The sequence below is a fragment of the Ciconia boyciana genome, chromosome 1, assembly GCF_034638445.1.
Source record: "Ciconia boyciana chromosome 1, ASM3463844v1, whole genome shotgun sequence".
Taxonomy (NCBI): domain Eukaryota; kingdom Metazoa; phylum Chordata; class Aves; order Ciconiiformes; family Ciconiidae; genus Ciconia; species Ciconia boyciana.
In genome coordinates, this window is record NC_132934.1 from 105932413 (window position 1) to 105947158 (window position 14746).

Genomic DNA, 14746 nt, shown 5'->3' on the forward strand with positions numbered 1-14746 from the left:
TCGGCGGGTGGTGAGCGGTTGTATAATTTTATTTTATTTTATTATTTTTTTTTTCCCTTTCCCTTTTGTTTCCCTCCCTTGGGTTTTGTTCCTCTTTCTCTCTCATTGTATTCCTTCTCAGTATAATTCATTATTATTATTATTATTATTATTATTATTATTATTATTATTATTATTATTTTGTTCCAATTATTAAACTGTTCTTGTCTCAACCCACGAGTTTTCTTACTTTTGCTCTTCCGATTCTCTCCCCCATCCCACTGGGGGGGGAGTGAGAGAGCGGCTGTGTGGTGCTTAGTTGCCAGCTGGGGCTAAACCACGACAGTCCTTTTTGGCGCCCAACGTGGGGCTCGAACCCACGACCCTGAGATTAAGAGTCTCATGCTCTACCGACTGAGCTAGCCGGTATATATTCATATATACTCATATATGAATTGTATATATACAAGTTGTATATATTCATATATACATAAATTAAAACACATTAAATTCTATCTGAACACAAGAAAACACTTTCTTACTGTGAGGTTGGCCAAACAGTGGAACAGGTTGCCTAGAGAGGTTGTGGAGTCTCCATCCGTGGAGATATTAAAAACCCAACTGCATGATGTCCTGGACAACCTGATCTAGCTGACCCTGCTTGAGCAAAGCATTGTACTAGATGATTTCAAGAGGTCCCTTCCAACCTAAACTATTCTGTGATTATATATATATATATACAAGTTGTATATATTCATATATACATTCATATATACAGTATATATTATACTGAATATATCTGACCTTGAAGGATTAGTGAAGGACTTCTTGAAGCCTGTAAAAAAGAGAAAGATATGTAGATAAAGGAAAGCTCCAAAAAGCATCCAAAAGCATCCAAACGGTTATTCTTTATTTATCTATTGGTAGCTCCACGAAAACTGATCTTGAGTATATTGAATGCAACTGAACTGGGAATTGAATTAAACCTATCTATATGCCTTCATATATAAAATAGGCAAGGTAGCAGTTGTGCCAGGTTTCCTGTATTCCTTAATGTATGGTTCATTCTTTTCCAGAAGCAACTAAATTGCCTGCAAAGAAGAGCTGTGAGGAACTATGAGGCTTTAGAAGAGGATCTGCCATGAACATGTTGAAACAGCTGCATTGCATTGAAGTTCATGTTATACAAGGTTCAGAGTCAGTGTTTTAAGAATTGGACTTCTAAAGGAAATATATCCCGTTGAAATTTCATTGTACTCTTAAAAAAATAAGCATTTGAAAGAATGGTCTGGAGTTGTAATCAGCTAGTCTGGCTTCCTGTGTAACAAAGGCTTCGAAATTTTATTCATCATTTCCTATGGTGGACGTTATTTTTCCTTTATTATTGTGTTATCTGTATGGTGTCAAGTCAAATATAAGGTTTTTTTAATGTTTGTTTTGAATTTTCTGGAACTTCTGATTTGATCTGTTTTCTGATTTCTGTTTTGTACCATTGGATTGTTTTACACCTTCTTTAGTCAAATATGTGGATTCCTTCCTGTCCACAGTAGCAGAATTAAGTTATCCAAATTTTTTAAAATATTTTTAATATATGTGTGTGTATATATACATTTTAAATATTTCTTAAATTTCAGGATTACCAGGGTATAAAGTCCTTAGATTAAATTTCATATCGTGCTCAAACTAACAACCATTTTGTGAAATTAATCTAATCTCGGTGACTCCATTTACAAAGACAGACATTATACACTTGGTAGCAGGAGAATTTCCTTTACACTTACCATTGAGAGCAGCAGTAGAGCATAAGAACGATTTCCAAGGAAAGAAACACAAGATATATGCATCACACAAGGTTCATATTTTATCAGTCCATGTTTTTGGAACACATGAATGCTGAAAATGCAATGTTCTCCTCTCCACGGGATACTCTGTCTCATGTTATTCATGTGAGGACTTAGTTCCATACCAAGTATACAGTGGCGGAGAAGTCCAGAACTAGCGCCAACTAAAGTTGATAGGGATCTTCTTGTTGACAATGATGGGTTTTATTTAAGACCAACAGAACGCCCTACTAGGTATGTTCTATGGATGGAGCAAAATTGTAAGTGGAGTACTTCAGGGCTGAGAGTAGTTGAGATGAAAAGGGTCATAAAAGACATCTCAGTTCAGATATTTGTGTTGTCCTCAGTAAAAATAAAAGTGAACAGAAAAACAATCATCTCAGAAGAAATTGGGTGGGTTTTTTTCTGATAAGAAAACTGAAATTATTGTAGTAAATATACAGCAAAGCAGGCCACAGAATAGCAAATGAAATAAAAACATGAGTGAACTGCACACACAACATTCTGCAAGACAAATTATGTCTCAAATATAGATTAAATCAATTTCATGCACAATTTATTAGTGTTGTCACGGATGGCCTCCTCTAAGTCAGAGCCTGGGTGAATTAAGTTGTTCACCTAAAGCAGTACCTAGTGGTCCTTTACAGTAGAAATGACTTACTGTAGCAAAAATAGATATGTTGGGCAGAAGAGGGAAAAAAAATATAAAGGCAACTTGAGAAGGCCATTTGTACTTTGCAAATTGCTGATTAGCTGTCTATAGATAAGCAGATCACTAGTCATTTCTAAACAGTGATGGTTTACATTAGGCACAGGTTTCAAATGTGGCTGGCATATCAAGCCTGTCTTCTAAAAGGACTAACTACTGTATTCAGAAAACTTCCAAGATATGTTGTTTTAAATTATTTTTAATTAATTTCTACTACAGAATATAAATTTAATCCCACACATAGCAGAGTTCAAAAATGTTATATAACTGAAACATAGAGCTTCAAGCTGCCTTAAAGCACAAATGAATACAATTTGTTATATAGCATCATAATTTTACCAGGAAAGAACCAATTCTCTAAAGATTACATACAGAACTGGTTTTGAATCTGGTTTATGTCATGAGTAAAGTGAATTTTGTTGGCATCACTCCCCTCCCTAATGTATATTTATCCATAGCACAGCCCCTTTCCAGGCCCAGAATTAGACATGACTGGCAGTCTCACCCCCCTCTAGAGAGTCCCAGTAATGACATAGCATAGGTATCGTAGTATGTCAGCACTGAAACAAAGTTGGCACAGACATTAGGGTAAATTTAAAAATCACTGCTATGCTGGTAGCCATATGCTGGAAAAATTACATTAATCTTGCTCTCATCTCAAAGTGCTAATAACTATGGAAAAGTAATAGAAGACACATACAGAACCATGAAAGATTGGTTTGATTTCAGATTCTTAATCTTCTCCTTAATGGGCCAGTACTGCAGCAGTTCACCCACCCAGCAATAATTTTGTATCCCAGGGTGTGTACATAAAAGACTTCAGCTTCCTGGATTGTCTGACTGCACTTTCCTGAGCACTTGAATCTAGCAAGAAAGGATTTATTCAAGATAAACAAAGAAAACACTTGGCTGAATATATAAACTGGAATCTAACTCTTCCCTTTCTTTATTTTCAATTCATTCCTTGGGAAGGCAAGTGCCTCGGTGTGTTTTTTTTCTCACTGCTGCCCTAGTTTACTTATTGTATTTTATAGTTAGAAGCTATTGAGGCAGCGACCAGGACCAGCCATCGTTTGCCAGTATCCTAGGGCCCTCTCAGGCTAGAGCACAATACTGAAGCAAAACGTGTTGCTTTGCTGAATTACTTTCTTCTGGCCTTAGACAAGAGAGTCAATCACATCCGTAGTTCTTCAGATAGACCTCTCTGCTGTGTTTAATGCTATTGACTGTTATCACATCAGTCTTCATTCTGCCAGGCTTCCTTCCAAATCAAAATGTGGTTAGCCATATTGTATTGTGAACTGCGGTCCCGACCATGACTGATTGTCAGCACAAATAATGGCAAATCCTGTTCAGTGTGGTTTAAGTCTTGGCTTTTGTTCAGGTCTGGACCCACGTGAGACGGCCTGGCTCCTGACGCCAGAGCTCTCCTCCAGACCCACCTTCCAGGGTGCAACCTCTCTGGGGTTCCCCTGGTGAGGTCTGGAGGGCCGTGGGGTAGTGCAGTGCTCTCCCTCCCTGACCAGGCCCGCTCCGCAGCGACGAGCAAGGAGAGCCATGCTGGGCTGGGGACAGTGACTGGGGTCAGCCACAGCCCCGCCATCCCCTGGTGCCACCACAGGGCCTGGGTCCAGCTGGGAAGGCAGCCCCTGGATGGGATGGGATCAAGGTGGTGCCTGGTTCAGTGGGGCCCAGGGCCAGCCTGGGGACGATGGCGGGGCTGAAAGGCAGTCCCCAGAGCAAGGGGACGAGTCCCAGCTTCTCACAGCCCTTTCCATCTTCCTCCACCCATCACCATGCGGTTTCCCTGCTCTGCTCACGGGGTGCTGAGCTGAGGCCGGGCAGGGCCGGCCCTGCCCCAGTGGCCAAGCCCTGTCCAGGGGCAGCGGGGAGGGTGCCCAGGTGTGGCCCCACCCAGACCTCTGGATAACGCTCAGAAAGCATGTTAGGGCCAGGTCCTGACAAGTATTTTAATTGTTTAGTTCCCATCCAGGCACCTGCTTGCCTTTGATTTAGAAGCATGCTTATTCATTTGCAAATCAGTACATATATAGCTTTGAGACTCTGGGTCTTAATTCTGGCAATAAATAGCACCTCCTGTTTTTAAAAATTGGTTATAGCTTAAGGAAGAAATTAGTCTTTCAGTACTTCTGAAGTCATGTACCTTTTGGAACATTTTTTGGTCCCTGTCACTCATTCGTTGAATGTTCTTCTCTTCTGCAAACTCCCATTGGCATGAAAAGGATTTTTATGTAGGAGATACAAGGATTCATTCTTTTTCTTTTATTATATGTGCACATTGGTTTCTCTCTTTAGAGTTTATCTATAAATGTTAATGACTTTTTATGAGGGCTAATATGCTTCTGTAGATTGTGGGGCTGGCTGTTGGAAAGATGACTTCCTTTGAGCACAGTCAAGCAATATTTTTCCTAGTGGTAACGACTACTTTTACTTCACAGAAAATATTAGGCTTTTTTTACAGTAAATGAAAATGGCAATCAGGTATTACTGGACTTCAAAGACAGTCTGAGTGAATTCTGGAAGAAATTAACTTGTTTAATTATGATCATCAGGAGCCTTCTTATTTGCCTTTGTGAACCTGGGTTTGCTTTTTAATATAGTAAGGCATTACTACAGCCAAAATGAATATCAATTAAAAAATATGTAATATATATGAAATGTCATGAACAGAAAACTATGGTAAGCAGTAGATACGCAGTATCATTTTCTATCCTAACTTCTAGGTGAATAAATTGATAATATGAATAACAGCTACAACCCCACCTATGCTAATCACAGAATAACAGCATAAAAATTATACATAACATCCTGTTTTCCTGCCATCACAAATTCTGCATTCTCACCTTTCAGTCCTTTTTCTCCTGTTCGAAAATTGACTCTCAGTCAAGGAAAAGAATGAAGGCAGAAAGGACTCCAGCATATGTTCTGCTTCTTCATCCCTACCTTTGTGTAACCTTCCAAGACTCCAGCTGCTGTCTTATTAATACTTTCAATTTCTATAACTCATCAAATTTTTATTTGATAGTAGTAGTACTGAGACTGGTCGGCAGTGGAAAGCAGCCAGTTTCCTCTGAAAACTACCCAAATCCAGGAAGAAAGTGTAAAACCCTCTGACTCCCTATTTCAAAGTACACCTGAAAAAAGAAAGTCCAGGAAGACCCAGAGTTATCCAGCTATACAGCTTCAATCCAAATGGGAAAAACAAACAAAAAAGTCCAAAAATCCATTCTGTGTTACCAAATAAAGTTCCAGTATGTAGAAGGGTTCAGAGATCGGAGACAACTAAGAACTCAAAATAAACTTCTTGCAGTTCACTTACAGCAACCAATTTTCATGTCACAGATCCATTTTTTTTTCTCCAGTTTTTGCAAGCCAGGAATATCTGGGTAAAAATTAGATCCTAGTGTTTTTGCACTATTTTAAAGACAGAGGGTTTTTTTGGACATTCTTCATCATTTCTTAATTTAACCAAGTAGACAATAGGCAGTGTTGAATTTTACCCAGGAAAAATTTTCACTGAGTAAAGATCTCAAGATAAAAACAAACTAAAAGTAGCATTCTAGTTATAAAATAGTTGTCTTATGTCATTATGGTAAGCCTAGGAAAGAGAATGTATAAATGTACCTCAGTTAAATTGTGTGTAAAGATACAGGCACATGAGCCACTCCTTTAACACTTTGCTACCTATATGTAACATCATGAGAATAATTGGAAAGGAAGTGAAACAGTAAAAATACTCTGTGCTTACGAAGTTCCCTTTAATTTGGAAGATGAAATACAAATCCACAGCAACTGGCTTGGTGAGGTTTGGAGTGAGGGAAGAATCCAAAGCACTGGAAATACCTTAAGATTATGCTTTGTGCTGGAAAGACACAACCTGATGAAAGATGCATTCCCCAGCTACAACCTGTACTATGGATCCCTTCTCCACTCTACAGTTAATGTATGACTTGATATTTGGTGTTCCCTCTATTACATATCTCTCACAAGCCTTAGGAAGTATCTTTCCCTTATGCCAAATCACGAGACACACAGCTCAGCGTTGATAGAGAGAAGGCAATAGGCCTGAAGTAGGTACTTAACTTTGCACCTAGGCTCAACTCCTTCTCTGAAATGGCAGATAATCTCTACTTTACTATGTTTTGCTCTAGTAGTTTGATTCTGTGACATCTTTAACATTTCTCTTCCAAGTGTTGTATTTGTAGAGTTTGAATATTACATTTTGTAAAACTTTAGCTTCTCTTTTCAATTTGCAAATCATAAAAAAGCAGTTCAGTTTGAGCTTCTGTGAACTGAGTAGTACCTCCTCTACTGGTGAAAATTGACAGAGCTACAAGAACTTGAAGCTATATGAAAATTTTCAGTTTTAGACTCTGCTTTAAAGTTACTGGGTTAATTTTGTGAATTCAGCAAAAACTGAGCTTTGCACATTCACAGACAGAATATTAATGCTTCAGGTCTGTTCCTCAAACCCTTGAGAGCAGGAGGAAGTCTAAACATGCCAATCTTAACTTGCACGGCTGTGCTTTTCATGCTTCTCTTTCACAGTGATATATTGCAAGTTACAGTTAGAAGGCCAGCTTGGATTTTTAATCTAAAGCCAACCCATGTAGAGCATAAGAAATTTAGGATACTTGTATAAACATACTCTTAAATTTTGGAGAAGTGTTTGCTCTTCCCCAGATCAAACCAGTCCGTGACAATGGAGGATAAGCATTAAAGGCATGAATTATGATATACTGTTTCTTCTTTTTTTTTTCTTAAAATGTCTAGATGTCTTAAAGGAGTCTTTCCATTCTGAAATGGGGACTGCCGTAATTAATAGATTATTTTGTTATATGTGTATGTGCACCCATGCAAATGCACTCATATATGTGTGGATGGGTGTGTATGTGTATATCTATATGTGTACATACATATATATAGCCACAGAATAAGTCCACAAAGTGCCCTTTAGAATTAGTGGCATTGTTGCAGTGCTTTAAGGGGAATTAAAAAAGGATTTAAGTTTGCAGTTTTTATTTCTGTGCAGAGAGTAAGAAAACTTCTTTCAATAATAATAATTATTATTATTTTTATGAAAAATTAAAAAGGGGAAAATGTCAGGGACCACTGTTATATTTAAATTATGTTTTTTCAGCCCTGACCTTAACTTTCTGTCACATCTTTCTTTCTTCATTTAACTGTCATGAATAGTATTGTTGCTATTTTCAAGAAGCATTCTGACTTTTAACGCAGTCCTCTTCCTCTGCTTCTTTATCACAGCACAACACCTACAATGGTGGCTAGTCTTCTGTATCAGTCTTTTTTTTTTTTTTTTTTTTTTTGGGGTGGGGGGGTGTGTGGGTGTGGGGCAAAATTATCATTCCCTTTCTTGGCTTGTCTTAGAATCCAGAGTAATGTCGCTTGGGCCTCAGGGGCTGTAGAGTAGCAGCAGCAGGTACGAGCTGAGGAAGTCAAGGTAGCATTAACAGTCGTGCTTGGCTTTATAATAGTAGCTTCCTCCTCCAGGATTTGTCAATTTTGATTTTGCAGTTCAGTCAGCAATGGCATGTGCTGTTTGCCTCCTGTCTGTTCGGCAAAATAAAGGGAACCATTTTCCATTCCAGGTGACAAGACTGAAAAGAAAACCTCAACAGTCACTTTCATGGCTTGATGTGCAAGCTGCATTTTTTTCCCCCTACAACTGTGATGACCTTTTGTGTTTAGGAACATTTGAGTTCTCTGGATAATTTAATAATGGGAAAATCCTACTCCAACCTACTTTCCTTTTCAGAAGTTGCATCCTCACTTAACTTTTCTGCTTTTTTTTCACTAGCTGTGAAGGAAAGTGAGAAGGAAAGAAAAGTGAGGAGAAAACAGGAGGCACAAATCTCATTTCTGACTGCAGGGGAAAGTCAGTGAAGAAGAACAACTTGAAGGATACAGATGATCTTCTTGAGAGCTCTGTTCCCACTAGAGAGTACTCTTGCCATAAAAGGGAAGAGGAGGTTGGAAAAGAAAAAATACTGCAGTAAATTCCAAAGGTAGTGCAGTGCCAGAATGTGAAGAAAGTGGTTAATTCCTGAACCAGAGCTTGGGGAGAAAATAGAACCTATTACCAAAATCTCTGTTGCCCAGCTATGAATCTTAGAAGTGCTCAAGTATTTTTGCCTATTTGCTGCATGCAATGACACACCAGCACAGCCTTGCTACTAGTCACTGCCCCTTTTTCAGGGAGCTTGCAACAAATGAACTCAGTTACTTAGCTGTGGGATTTCAGTCAGAGCTTGTTTTGAATCCTTCTTGTGCATACAGGCTGCAAATGTGTGCCAAATGCTTTTGGCTGATGGGAAGGTATTTCAAGGATGTGAATAGAGTTTGCATGAGCTATAAGGAGTTTGGTGTGGGGTTTTTTCAGTACCTACAATACTAATTAACTGCAAAACACTTGCTCCTGAGAATGCAAATTGTAATTTTAGTTCTGGGAATGTTTTCACATTTGCCAGCTCACACATTGTGCAGTGACTCATCAAAATGGATTGTGTTAGTCATTTGATGCTTCAGCTAACAAATATGAGAAAACCATTTAACAATGGTTAAATGAACATGTGTAAGCTTTTCTGTAGGAAAAAAAGGTTTAAAAATATGTTTTTATTTTCCTTTTGCAAAGACAGGGTAAGACATTGTGTCTATGGCAATAGAGATCCCTAATTGTGTGGAAGAAGTGCAAAAAAATTTGACCTCTCCAAAATTTATTCTATACTTGCAATATGATCCATTCATTCTTTGCTCCTTCTTTTTTTCTCAAAACTTCTTGCCATTTATTGTGTAGATGTAATTTGTTAGAGGAGGATACAGTACTTGCCTCTTTGTAAGGTATTGGCAAAAAATATCGGTATAAAGATTGGATATTTCTTGTAATTAATAGTAAATTATTGCCTCATCTTGTCTGTCTCTCCACATTACTAGCAGAGTTTTTAATAAACTTGTAAATATCTGCAAAATACATTTTCTATTCTGTGTAGACTTTCAAATTTGGGGAAAAAAAAGATAAAAACATAAGAAGATTGTTTAGAAGATTAAATTTCATGGAGGAAAAACTTCAGTCCTGAGAAAAATCCATAGCTGAGTTCCAGCGTAACCTCAACAACCCTATGCTTTTAGGAAAGTTGAAAGGAATTTGAATCAAACCAGTGCCTGTAGGGCTTTGTTTTTATTGAAAAAGTTTATATGTTATTTTTCCCAGGGCAGATTAATTTCAATAGACCACCTGCATTTTGCTCTGAGAGGTGTTTGGAAGATGTAAGATAATATAATCAAATTCTAATGTAAAATGCATCTGTGTAAGTCCAGATAATTCTGAAATAAAGAAATGCCTTTTGTTTTGTAATGACTGAAATCATAATGTGGCCTTTTAACTGTAGGAATGAAATAAACCTACTTGACAAACGAATCCATCTCCAGAACAACTCTGAATTATTCTGTAGTAGAACTAAGACTTCTGTGTTTCAAAATATCTAAATCTTGCCTGGCTCTAATGTGGAAATCAGTACAGGAGATATCTGACAGGTACTGGCATAGATGTGTGTGCATCTAGAAAACAGAAATTTCTGACCGAAGAAGGCCAAGTATGTTAAGAAGGTGTCCAAGGTGCTGGGAAATAATGAAAAAGTATGTTTATGAAGTCCTAGAGATTTCTGTAAGGTTTATTCTTAAGACAATCGTGTTGACCTAGAAGTGTACATCTGGAAAGCAAAATCTATACTGTTACAGCACACATTATAAAAATGTAAATGCAGCTTGAAGCATGCTTTATTCATGATTTTTTCAAACTACTGAGACCTTAAAGGAACAAAGCTAAAATAGTTCCCTGTTTAAAAAGCTAAAAGATAAAATATGTATTTAAAATAATAAATTATGCATAATGTGATTTATAATTTATTGGCTATAAAAGTTTTATCACAGAAGCAAGGAGAATGGGATATATGTAAATACAGAAAAGCAAAGTAAACACTTTCATAAGCTAGGTGCAGAGAAGAGAGTGAACTTGGATTTTTTATATATATATATATATATATATGTAATCTAAGAGACAGGCTTATAAGGGTGTCTAATAAGAATGGTAGAACTCAGGGTATTTTTTCCATTAGAAAAATGATTTTTTTCTGCTTTGGTAGTAAACCTTGATGTTCTCTGGCATGCAGTGGTGGTGTTTGTCCAGTTCAGTAACATTCTGTAAGGCAGACCAATGTGTACATCAGCTAGAATAGTCAGTTCCCCTATTTGTTGTATTCAGATAGCCAAGAAGTCCTGATTTCACCCTGTGATTTTTGTAACGTGTCTACCTGAGTTACATGTCACAGGCTTGACAGAGCTGCATATTTAATAAAAAAGGATGTGAGAATCAGAGGCCATAAAAAAGGAAACACTTCAGGCTTTCTAAACCAACCGTACTAACCTGTGAGCAGGGCTCATGTACAGTCTTAGCGTCACTCAGCACTCGGTGTCTTCCTCCACTTTAATACAGTGAAAATACAGGCTACATCTAGGTCTATTTAAATATATGTACGTATGTATGATTAGGATTTTAATGGGCTGTGTTGTTCTGATTCATTCAGGATTAGTTGTTAACCATAAGAAATTGGTTACAGTCATGACTCTACTACAGATGGATTTGGCAGTGGGTACAGAAAACAGACGTAACAAGCTTGTTAATACATTATCAACCGTATTCCAAAAATATTGTGATTACTCTGCTTTATGAAACCTTCCTAAGCTATGCAGCTGCCAAGGCCGTGGAGAATGAAGGCAATAAATAAGAAATTCCACTTGGAAATTTTACTATTGAGCTCATGCCTGTTCAAGACTCAAAAACAGACTGCCAGGTTTTTTATTCTTCCCCACTATTCCAAGAACTTATTTTGAAGCATGCAGTGGGCTTTTTGGGGTGAATGATATGAACTACTAAAAAAATGCTTGATGTCCAGACTTAGAAGAAAAGAAAACAAGAAACCCTGTTACTTGATGATTTTCTATTTAACATTTTTTATGTGCATAGTTTAGATTGGAGGTTAAAGGGTTAAATGCTCATCCTGCTGCATTGCAAACACCCAGGTGACCAATTTTAACCGAACAGTGAACTGATCAAAAATAGTTTGAAAGGACCATTGAATTTTAATTATCTTAAAATTTAGTAGAGTTTTGCATTTAGTAATGAGTTTAGTAAAGAAAAATGGAGAAAAGTAATAAAGTAGCAGGACTTGAAGTAGTTATTTTTATTATTCCTGAAGGTATTAGAGGCCCTAATAAAGCAAACATCTCAATAAAATAGCCTTAAAAACAACTCCAATACTAGTAAAGAGTACTTATCTCTGGAAAAGGGGTAGATTGCAACAGCACATAGCAGAGTAGACAACTGAAACTTGAGACTGCAGCAATACTATATTTAAAAAAAAAATAAGGCGGCTGACATAGTTTATTGTGGCAACCAAGCAGGAGCATCTTCAGAAATCTTCAAGGACACATCCCTGAGAGCCTTAGCTTGCATCCCTTCCTGAACAGAGCAAATACCTGGTGGGTTTTATATAGTGAGATGTTCTCAGTGACTCTCTGATGCTTCCTTCTTTCTGGTAACCCCACTGGAATGGTCTTTCTCTGTTTTTCATTATTTTAATATTTTTATATATATATTTGTTTCTGTTGCTGACCCAGAGGGAGACTGTTTAGTTTATTGCATGTGGGACAGCTTGATTAATGCTAAACTATCAGTAAATCAATGAGCACTTTAAATATTTTGTCCTTTTCAATTCACAATGGAACAAAAAGAAAATCACTTAGCAACACCTAACAATGTGAAGCTAGACCCTGAACATTCATTAGAATGTCTACTGTGTTTTTGTAACTTAGCCAGTTCTTTAGACAGTCTAGTCTTCTTTTAACCATCTAATATTTTCCTCATTACTGTTGCTAAACAACCCCTTTCTTTGATACGCTCTTCAGATGCCAGTCTCAGACTGTATTTAATTTCATTCCTTCTTTGAAAGGCTGTAATCTTGTTTCTCTTTACTCTGTTACAGCTGTGTAAATTTAAATGAATTTACTTTCTTCATAGATTTATGCAGCCAAGAATAGAATTTCATCACCCCAAGATGCTCACTGTCAAATATTTGAGTATGGCAGCCAAAAAGATTTGATGAATACTAGGTAGGTCTGGGCATCTGGCTATTTCATTTATGCTTATAAATGGGAGTTGAGCTCTTCGTAAAATTTGGTGATCGTAGCTAGGACTAGTACTACTGCCAGTGGATAACGTACACTTATCTTTGAAACTTTTCTACTTTAACTGTTACAGATAAATCTCTTTGGACGGCCTGGTCCCTGAATAAGAGTAGGACTGTTAAGAACCTGAACTATAGCTTCAGTGAAACCCTGTTTGAAGTATTTCTGTTTTCCACTAAAATGTAGTGCCATCAAGACAGAAGTTTCTCCAGAATCTTTCCAACACATTTTCTTCAGTTTATTGTCTATTTTATTAAGGAAGACTGATGGAAAGAGCCCAAGTTTTTTGAATTTATTCTAAAACTTGTCACTTCCCCCAACTCCCCCGTTATCTTTGCCATGAGGAAAGAAAGATGGTGGCTTTAAGACTTACTTAGTCCCCTTCGTAGCCTAGGATTAATCCAAGAATTACTGAATATTGACAGTTCTTTGTTGTGCAACAAATGACTTTTAATTTCAGTAGGAAAATGTGTGTGTCTCCTCTCTGCTGACAGTTGGTGTGTTCCTGGCTGTTGTTGTTACCATTTACCAACGTAATAATAGTCTAGTCTCTTGGCTGAAAGGCTCTGAGAGTTCAAATTGCTAACAGAAAAATAGAGAGGAAGGAGATAGGTTTTTCCTTTTAGATTCTCTGTTTTAATCAGATTCAGTTTATTGGGAAGTTAATACTTTCAGAATTATATAAAGAAGTGCCAAAGCTGGAAAGTCAAGTGATCCTAATTAATAAGTTAGAAGCATGACACTTGTTCTTGCATCTTTGCTTTGGTTGTATGTACACAGTAGGCTATCGTTTTTAAGGATGTGGTCACATTCACTTTTTCTCATACACCATTTTCATTTAGTATTCAGTCTCATTCTACTTAATACTGTATACAAAGTCTACATGAAATATAAAGTCTTATTTTTCTTGTGTCACTTCTCTAACAATCTTTACAAAATACGCAGATGCTTCAAAGATATTAATTACTGTACCTGTACTGAACACCTCTGAGCTACGTAAGAAAATGTTGCATAGACTATTTAAGGAGCTGCCTATTACTTGTGGCACCTAGAGTCTGTAACTTCAGAGTCCTTTGCAATTTGCATGCTGAAAGCAGACGTCATATTGGTTTCAGTTGTAGTTGCCTTTTGCAGATTGCATCACGATGCCCCAAAGTAGGTATTCAAGCACAAAATTTGTGAACACCTGTGAAAAAAAGTTTGATTTTAATTGACTTGCACAGCATTGCATACACATTTTGAAGGAGAATTTGGAGCAGAATCCAGTATTGTGAGAGAGGATTCAACTGATTAAACCATTCTACTAGCCTTTCTAACCCCGTCCTGCTCATAATATAGCTTTCAGCTGCTGCAATGAATGATGTAGAGGACATATAGAAAGCAACTTCATTCAGTTAAATATCTTTCAACAGGTGCCTGGATGATGTGTGTGTGCGTGCGTGTGTGTGTGTGTATGTATATATATATATATATATATATATATATATATATATATATATATAAAACCCTGAAAGCTGTATGAAAATGCCTTTTCAGAAACAGTAAATCGGCAATGTCATAGGTCACTTCAGTCCTTGCTTTTCCTAATTTTGGATTCCTTGATGTTGCAACCATTACTTTCTTTGTATGTTTTTATAGTTTATCTTTCTTTTAGATACATTCCCTTCATATATGTTTTTGCATATTTACCTTTATGTTGCTAATTCTCTGGTACCTTTAAGCTACCTTTTTCACAGATTGGTGTCATTTAATGCAGCACATGTAAGGCTAGATTTTTGTTGATAGTATCCTAATTCTATTGTGCATTTCATGCAGACCTGTAATATTTGGAGAGTTTGTTTTCTTGTCATAACTTTTGACTTTCATTTCCTTGGTTAATTTTTCTGTCTTCCTAATTCATTTTTTTCTCCAATAGTTTCTGTCATTCCTGTCATAT

General features: G+C 37.1%; 1 non-coding gene across 1 annotated transcript; it reads right to left on the reverse strand.

Moving 5' to 3' along the window:
- Positions 1–331: 331 nt before the first annotated feature.
- On the reverse strand, positions 332–408 carry TRNAK-CUU (transfer RNA lysine (anticodon CUU)). The gene has a single exon. It is a non-coding gene; the product is annotated as a tRNA-Lys (tRNA).
- Between the last annotated feature and the right edge of the window lie 14338 nt (positions 409–14746).